The 9448-nt window shown below is 35.8% G+C and overlaps 1 non-coding gene across 1 annotated transcript; it reads right to left on the bottom strand.

Annotated features, from left to right (window-relative positions):
* Positions 1-362: 362 nt before the first annotated feature.
* LOC131503341 (U6atac minor spliceosomal RNA) lies at positions 363-489 on the bottom strand. Its single transcript, XR_009257431.1, has one exon. It is a non-coding gene; the product is annotated as a U6atac minor spliceosomal RNA (small nuclear RNA).
* Between the last annotated feature and the right edge of the window lie 8959 nt (positions 490-9448).

Raw genomic sequence — 9448 nt, 5'->3', positions numbered from 1 at the left:
ATGCTTGGATTCCTTTCTCTATTTTTTGCGTATCTATTACAAGTTTTTTTTTAATGTTTATTTATTTTTGAGAGAGAGGGAGAGACAGAGCGTGAAGAGGGGAGGAGCAGAGAGATAGGAAGACAGAATCAGAAGCAGACTCCAGGCTCCGAGCTGTCAGCACAGAGCCCGACCCGGGGCTCGAACCCACAGACCGCGAGATCATGACCTGAGCCGAAGTCAGACGCCCAACTGACTGAGCCACCCAGGCGCCCCTCTATTACAAGTTTTTGATTTGTGGTTACCGTTAGGCTCATATATAACATCTTATGCATGTAGCAGTCTATATTAAGTAGATGGTCACTTAAGTTTGAACCCATTGTAAAAAATGATGGTTAGATGCCACTGAAGTAGATGGAAATGGCTTAACCGTATGCATGTTGTCTAGCCTGAGGGCCTCTTCCATTCTTGTCTAAGGGAGTGCTAACCTTCTCTCCTTTCATACAACACTGAAACCATATTTTTAAATAGGATTGTTTATTTGCAGAATCTAACCTCATTTCCATACATCACACTAATACTCAGTTACATTGCATGAAGGGTATAATGGTAAATAAGGTAAAAAATATGGCAAGCACTTGTGAAGTGACTTGATTTATAATTTATAATAATTGTGATAATAATATCAATAATAATAATACCAATCATGTTGTAAGAGAAATTGGAAACCATCCCTCTTCTAATGGTGGGAAACTCTGAATAAAAAGGATGATATTGAGGGGCGCCTGGGTGGCTCAGTTGGTTAAGCATCTGGCTTCGGCCCAGGTCATGATCTCAGTTTGTGAGTTCAAGCCCCACATCAAGCTCTCTGCTGTCAGCATGGAGCCCACTTTGGATCCTCTGTCTCCCTGTCTTTCTGCCCCTCCCTCAGTTGCTCTTTCACTCTCTCTCTCTCTCTCTCTCTCAAACATAAATAAACATATATAGATTTTTTTAAAAAAAAGATATTGAGATTTGCACTTGTGATAGCCAGGCAACACCCTTGTGTATCTCATAAGATTGGCTTGTGCAGCCAATAAAATATGGTAGAACTAATGGCATGTCACTTCTGAAATGACGTTATGAAAGACATTGTAGCTCTCTCTCTCTCTCTCTCTCTCTCTGTTTCTCTTTCTCTCTCACAGTACTTACTCTGGGGGAAGTCCTATGCCATAAAGTAAACAACTGTATGAGAAGGTCTGTCTCTTGAGGAACCAAAGAATCTTCCCCAAATCCAGGTCTGTGGACTTAGAAGTGAATTCGCCAAGCTCAATCAAGTCTTCAGATGATTGTCGCCCTGGTGGGCTTCTTGTCTGCAACCTCCTGAGAGACCTGAGCCAGAACCTCCCAGCTAAGCTGCTCCCAGATTATTGACACTCAGAAACTTCATGACATGATCATCTGCTAATTTAGGGATAATTTGTTACACAGCAATAGGTAACTAATACAGGATTTGGTAACTGGAAGTGCGGCGATGCTGTAACACACACTTAAAACACATGAGTGGCTTTGGGAAAATAATAGTGTTTTCCAGGGTTCTGTTTTCAGTTCAAATGTTCTTACTCTACACGCTCTTTTCTTCGTGTTCTCATCTACCCTCACGGATTTAACGCTAATCTACGTATGGCTGACTCCAAAACCTGTATTTCCAGTGTAGATACTTCGTCTGAATTCCATGCTCCTCTTGCCAACTTCCTACCTAGCGTTTCTACACAAACTTCCAATAAGCACCTATAGCTAAGCATGGCATTTATGGAACTTATCATCTCTGCTTCCCAGGTCAGCTCCTTGTCCTATATACTTTGTCTCAGATTGGGACACATTCTCCTCAGTCACCCATTCTAGAAACCTAGTTTTTTTTTTCATGTTCTGCATTTAAACTCGTATCCCGCTGATTTAAAGTCTTAAGTATTTCCTAGGTTTGCACACTTTGCACATCCCTTCTAAATAAGTCTTCCCTACTTTCTTCTCTCATCGGAATGATCGCAACTGTCACCTAACTGGATGTACTAGCTCCAAGCTTGCTCCTATAAAATCCATTTTCCACCCAATAGCCAGTATTATGTTTCTAAATTGCATATATGATCGTCTTATCCTTTGCTTAAACCCTTTCAGTGGATATTTATGTCCCTCTGGATAAAGTCCAAATCCCTCACTGTGTTTGAAACGGTTCCTATGGTCTTACCCTTAACTATATTCCCAGATTAACTTATTGCTTACCTATCTCTCAGTGCACACTTGAACAAAAGTGGCTTTTATATTTTTTCCAGCACAGGACTTTTTTGCCATTATGCTTTTGTATATATTTCCTCTACTTAAAATGTCATTGCCTTAACTTTCAGTGTAGTTTACTCCCCTTCTTTTAGGAATAAGGTATAATAATGTTCTCTGGGTAACTACAGTGCATCTCTTTTCCAGAATGGTTTCTGTAGCCCTCCCTGACCCTCTCATAGTCCCTGGAGCACATCTTATCATAATACAATTTTTCTTTTATTAAAATTGTCTGTTTTCATGAATAGCTCCATAACAAGGCTATACTCCTTAAGGATAGGGCTTATGTCTTAATTATCTTTTATTCCAAAGGCCTAATACTGTGACTGGCACAATATAATTTTGTTTCTTGAATAATACCATCAGGAGTTGACAACTGGTTAGAGGTTATAAGCTGAGGGAAATGCTAGACAAGGGTAAAAGATGATTCAAGATGAAATTGGAATCAGTGATTCTCAAACTTTATTATTGATAAAAATCAACTGGTAAACTTGTTAAAATGCAGATTGCCTAACCTCACCCCTACATATTTCGAATTCCTCAAATCTAAGTCCCAGGAATCTGCATTTTTAGCAAACACCCAAGTCACTCTGATGCTGAGGTTTTCTGCCCAACTATTTGGGAAACATTGGTTTAAAAAATGAAGTTTGAGGGGCGTGTGTGTGGCTCAGTTGGTTGAGTGTCCATCTCTTGATTTGGGCTCAGGTCATGGTCCCAGGGTCGTGCAATCGAGCCCCAGGTCTGGCTCTGTGCTAAGCATAGAGCCTGCTTAAGATTCTCTTTCTTTCTCTTTCTCCCTCTGCCCCTCTCCCCCAGTCATGTGCTAGCTTGCTCTCTCTTTCACTCTCTCTCTCTCTCTCTCTCAAAAAAAAATAGATCTTAACAAAAAACAGAAAATGAATTTTTAAAGGAATTTAATGTCTCCGTAGTTTTATCGCATATATCCATTTTTCTTATCTATTGTTTTAGGTTTTGTGGCATCTAAATAAACTTTATTGCATTTAAACACCATTCTGTCATTTCAAATATTGCATACAAAATTAAACCCCACCTTCTACTAGGAGTTCCAAAACCAAGTAAGTTTCAACTCTTCTAAATGACTAATATGGGTCTGCAGTTCACAAAAAAGTCACAAAGAAAGGGCTGTCATAAACACATGTTGGGGAAATCAAATCCAGACGGTCTATAGTAATTCATGTTTGAATATTAGCCTCTTTGCTATGCTACCAACATTACTTAAAGTAAGGAGACTAAATGCCGTTCAAAGAAGGTCTAATCACACATGGATTTTTTCAAGCTTAAGTAATCTGTTTCTTGCTGAGATTTCAGGAAATCTAAAAATCATCAAATACACAGAGACAAGGTCTTCAACAACAGCTATTTTAGAGTAATAATTTAGTTGAGAATAAACTCAGTTAGAAAGATCCATGTACTCAAGTGCCTGTCCAGTTGAACTCATGTCAATTTTATTTATATATGAGCAAAGTTCATTTCTAAGATGGGGGGGGGGGTATTACTTCGATGCCTTTTGAAAATAGCATGGCCCCAATGTTATTGAATGGAAATGGAATAAAATATATATTCCATATTATGCTCAATAGATATTTAGAAGAAATCATTTCTGCTGAGGAGCAATTATATTCATATGCATGGAAATTAATAAGTTAAGCTGTATGTATTTGCAGTCAACTTATTAAAAAATCTCTTAACAACAAGAACATTAAGTAACACAGCTAGTTATTTTCAATATTGGAAAGCATAATATTGATAGAAATTTTCATTGTAATCCTCAGAACTAGACACTGAACAAACAAAAAACTGGTTATTTGCTTTGGGATACCTTGTCTGAAATTAGGATACATTGTTATCACACACTTGTCTTTTAGTTAAGACTTCAAGTACTGAAACATCAGGTTTCTTTTATGCTGACCTAGTTAACAAAAGAAGGGACTAGAATATTATTCCACTAAAAATTCAGAATCTTAAATAGAATCAAAGTTGCTTTTATTTCAAAGAAAACAATTGTGATATATAGACTGATGGATTGAAGACCATGAAAATAAAGGTAAATAAATCTATCATAAATAAATCCAATAACCAAATACAAACACAAAAAGAAAATGGAGAAAAACCTAGATCTCCCAAAAGTCTGGGAAATAAAAATTGTAGGTGAATGAAAGCTTAGAAAGTATCCATGAAAATGATTATTTTCTAGGAACTATCAATTACCAAATTGATTATGTAAAGATAGAAAATCTGAAAAGACCAAAAACAAGAAAGACATTTTTTAAGTGTAAAAATAAATTAGTTCCTAAAAGACTGAGCTAAGAAAGATTTGCCTATGAGTCATTTCATTTCTTCAAAGAATATTTTCCTATGTTATTAATGTGTTTCAGAGCATAAAGAAAGAAGGAGATTAACCCAATAAATCCTATAGAACTAGTATAACCCTGTTTTTAAAAAATTTTTTAAATTTTTTATATTTATTTATTTTTGAGACAGAGAGAGATAGAGCATGAACAGGGGAGGGGCAGAGAGAGAGGGAGACACAGAATCCGAAGCAGGCCCCAGGTTCTGAGCTCTCAGCCCAGAGCCCGACGCGGGGCTCAAACCCATGAACCGTAAGATCATGACCTGAGCCGAAATCAGATGCTTAGCCGATTGAGCCACCCAGGCACCCCAACCCTGATAAAAATTTTAAGAAACATAGAAAAGATCATTTAAATTATAGCTGGATCTTATTTATGCTCACGCAAAATAGAGATGCATGAATACAATATAAAATACTGGCAACTGGATTTAGCAGTATACTGAAAATATTATATATTGTCCTTGGATTATTTATTCAGATTGTAGAAATTGTTCAGTATTTGGAAAAACCAATCATATAATTCATAACATCAATAACAGATGAAAAATAACATCAATATAATTGATACTGAAAAGAAATCAGGTTGAGGAAGTTTTCTAGTTTGTTTAGTATTTTTATCATAGATCCCAGAGCTAACATACTTATTGGTGAAAGACTAAAAATTTTCCCTCAGGAAATAAGACAAGGATGTCTACTTTTCTCCAACTCTACATTGTACTGGAGACTTTAGCCAGGGACATTCAGCCATAAAATGAAATAAAGCTATCTAGTTTGCAAAGGAAGAAATAAGAAAACTATCTCTGTTTGAAGATAAGATGATCTCGTACATAGAAAACCCTAAGTAACACACACACACACACACACACACACACACACACACAGAGAGAGAGAGAGAGAGAGAGAGAGAGAGAGAGAGAGAGAGTCTTAGAGCTAATAAGCAAGTTCAACAAGGTTGCAGATATAACAGAAAAATACAAAAATCAGTGTTACTTCTACACACTTTCAATGAATGATCAGAAGAAATTAAGGAAAGAAGTACATTTTGAAAGACATCAAAAAGAATCCAAAGAAGTACAACACTTGTACACTGAAAATTACAAAATGTTGTGGAAAGAAATTGAATAAGATCTAAATGAATGAACAGACATCTTGTATCCATGGAGGCAAACACTTAATGTTGACAGAGTGGCAACGCTCAAATTGATCTACAGATGCAATGCAATCTCTACTAAAATTCGAGCACCCTTTTTTGCAGAAATTGACGAACGAATCCTAAAATTTATATGGAAATTGATGGGACCCTGAATAGCCAAAATAATCTTGAAAAAGAATAACATAGTTGAAGGACTCACAGTTTTCACTTTCAAAAACTTCCAGAAACCTGCAGTAATAAAAACAGTGTGGTACTGGAATCACAGTAGACATATAGATCAATTGGATGGAATTGAGAGTACAGAAATAAACCATCACATTTACAGTCAAATGCTTTTCAATAGAGTGTCAAGACCTTTCAGTAAGGAAATGTGTCTTTTCAACAAATGATGCTGGGACAATTAGATATCTACGTTTACACTGTATACAAAAATCAATTCAGAACGAATAGAAGACCTACATATGAAAGCTAAAACTATAAACCTGTTAAAAGAAAACATAGGTGTACATTTTCATCACCTTGGGTTAGTTAGACAAATATTTCTTAGGTAACACATTAGAAGGACAAGACATAAATGAAAAGAAAACATAAATTAGATTTCAGCAGAACTAAAAACTTTTTGCTTCAAAGGACATCATCACCAGTAAAATGAAAAGACCACTCTCAGAATTGTAGAAAATAGTTGCAAATTCTAAATCTTATTGATAAGGGATTTTTATCCAGAATATATGACCAACTGTTACAACTCAAAAAGAAAAAGATAAATACGCTGCTTTTAAAAATTAGAAAAGGCTCTAAACAGCTATTTCTCCAAAGGAGATCTAGAAATGTGTAATAAATGAAAAGATGTGCAACATTACTAGTCATTAGGGAAATGCAAATCAAAGCCACAATGAGATAGCACTCCACATCTCCTAAGATGGAGATATGCAAACAGACAGATAATAACAAGTATTGTCAAGCTTGTGGACAAATGGGAACTCACATACACTGGTTGTGGGGATGCAATATGGTGAAACTGTGATGGAAAACAATTTGGTTATTCCTCCGTAGGTTAAATATGTGTATCAGTGTATACACTGATTCATATCAGTGTATGAATCAGCAATTCCACTCCAAGGTATATGCCCAAGGAATTGAAAACCCTATGTTCAAGCAAAAACTTAAACAAGAATGTTCAGAGTAACATTATTCATGTATCAAAAAAAAAATGGAAACAACTCAAATGTTTATGAACTGATGCATGGTAAACAAAAAGTGGCATATCTATATAATGGAATATTATTTGGCAATAAAAAGGAATAACAATGAAGGAATGATAGAACATGGACAAACTTTGGAAACACAATGCTAAGTGAAAGAAGTCAGACCCAAAAAGTTCACATCTATCCATATAGTATCCATTTATATGAAATTTCCATAATAGGCACATCCACAGTGAGAAAAAGCAGATTAATGGTTGCTGGAGTTTGGAAGGAGGTGGGAATGGAAAATGACTGCTAATGGGTACAGGGTCTCTTTGGCGGGATGATAAACATGTTCTAAAATTGATCATGGTGATGATTGCACAACTGTAAATATACTAAAAACCATTGAACTGTAGGCTTTAAGTGGGTAAATCATACGGTATGTAAGTTATATTTTAATAAAGCTGGTAAAAATAACATATATAGACATCTTTTCATATCATCAGATCTCTTTTAAAACATAACTTAATGTCTTCTTCGTGTCTCCGTTATATAAATATATAGCATTTATTTAACTACTTTCCTGTTGTTGAATATTTTAAGTTTTGATTTTTTCAATATTATAACGAGTGTTTCACTGAGCATTGCGGTAGTTAGAAACTTGCATACGTCCTTTCTTATTTCCCTAGGATAAATTCCTGGAAGAAGAATTGCTAGTCTAAATACTATACACATTTTTGACTTTGGGTAGACATTGACAAATCACTTTCCACAGTGGTTATCTCACTTATCATGGCCGTGTGTTGTTACGTGAAAATGCCAAGTTCCGTGCACCATACCCAATGCTGGGTATTTTGTTCTACCACCACTTTTTAGCTCCCTCTTCTTTGTCCTCCTTCTCATCTCCGTTCTTCTTAACATTAAAACGTATGTTACTTTCATGTACTCTTTTTAGTACTAATTGTTGAATCAGTGATGACTTTTAGGAACTTCACCAGTGACATGCTCTAGGACTTAATCTTAACATATTTCCTTTTTATCATGATATTCAGAACACTGATCAAGTCATAAAAGACTGACTTATCATATATTCAGATGGCATGCAGCTAAAGAGGAACAACAGCTGTGTGTCGCACATTCTCAATTTGTTTGCTACTTTAGTCCTCATAACATCTCTACGTGGCGGCATCATTATCACTTAAGAATGAAAAACTTGATACTCGGAGAGGTAAAATCACTTAATAGGGTGGCATAGTTTTATATTTTGGATACTAACCCTTTATCAGATATGTCATTTACAAATATCTTCTCCCGTTCCGTAGGTTGCCTTTTAGTTTTGTTGATTGTTTCCTTTGCTGTGTGGAAGCTTTTTATTTTGATGAGGTCCCAATAGTTTAGTGTTGCTTTTGTTTCCCTTGCCTCAGGAGACATATCTTGTAAGAAGTTGCTGCAGCCAATGTCAAAGAGGTTACTGCCCGTGTTCTCTAGGATTTTAATGGTTTCATGTCTCACATTTAGGTTTTGGATTTACTTTTGTGTATGGCATAAGAAAGTCATCTGATTTCATTCTTCTGCATGTTGCTGTCCAGTTTTCCCAACACCATTTGTCGGATATTCTTTCCTGCTTTGTTGAAGATTAACTGACTATATAGTTATGGGTTCATTTCTTGATTTTCTATTCTGTTCCACTGAACTATGTGTCTGTTTTTTTGTGCGAGTACCATACTGTTTTGATCACTACAGCTTTGTAATATAACTTGAAGTCCGGAAGTGTGATGCCTCTAGCTTTGCTTTTCTTTTTCGAGATTGCTTTGGCTATTCAGGGTCTTTTGTGGTTCCATACAAATTTTAGGATTGTTTGTTCTAGCTCTGTGAAAAATGCTGTTGGCATTTTGTGTAGATTGCTTTGGGTAGTATAAACATTTTTACAATATTTGTTCTTCTGATTCATGAGCATGGAGTGTCTTTCCATTTCTTTTTGTTGTCTTCCATGTTTTCATCAGCATTTTATAATTTTCGGAGCACAGGTCTTTCACCTCTTTGTTTAGGTTTATTCCTTGGTATCTTATTGTTTTTGGTGCAGTTGTAAATGGGTTGATTCTTTAATTTCTATTTCTGCTGCTTCATTATTCATGTATAGAAATGCAACATATTTCTATACATTGATTTTTATATCCTGTGACTTCACTGAATTTGTGTATCAGTTCTAGCAGGTTTTTGGTGGACTGTTTTGGGTTTTCTGTATAGAGTATCCTGTCATCTGCAAATAGTGAAAGTTTCACTTTTTCTTTGCTGAATGGATGCCTTTTATTTCTTTTTGTTGTCTGATTGCTAAGGCTAAGACTTCCAGTACTTTATATTATGAGAATGGACATCACTAATTTGTTTCTGACTGTAGAGGAAAAGCTCTCAGTTTTTCCCCTTTGAGGATGATATTAGCTGTGAGTT

The sequence above is a fragment of the Neofelis nebulosa genome, chromosome X (assembly GCF_028018385.1).
Source record: "Neofelis nebulosa isolate mNeoNeb1 chromosome X, mNeoNeb1.pri, whole genome shotgun sequence".
In the NCBI taxonomy this organism is placed as follows: Eukaryota; Metazoa; Chordata; class Mammalia; order Carnivora; family Felidae; genus Neofelis; species Neofelis nebulosa.
This window is presented reverse-complemented; position numbering and strand designations above follow the sequence as displayed.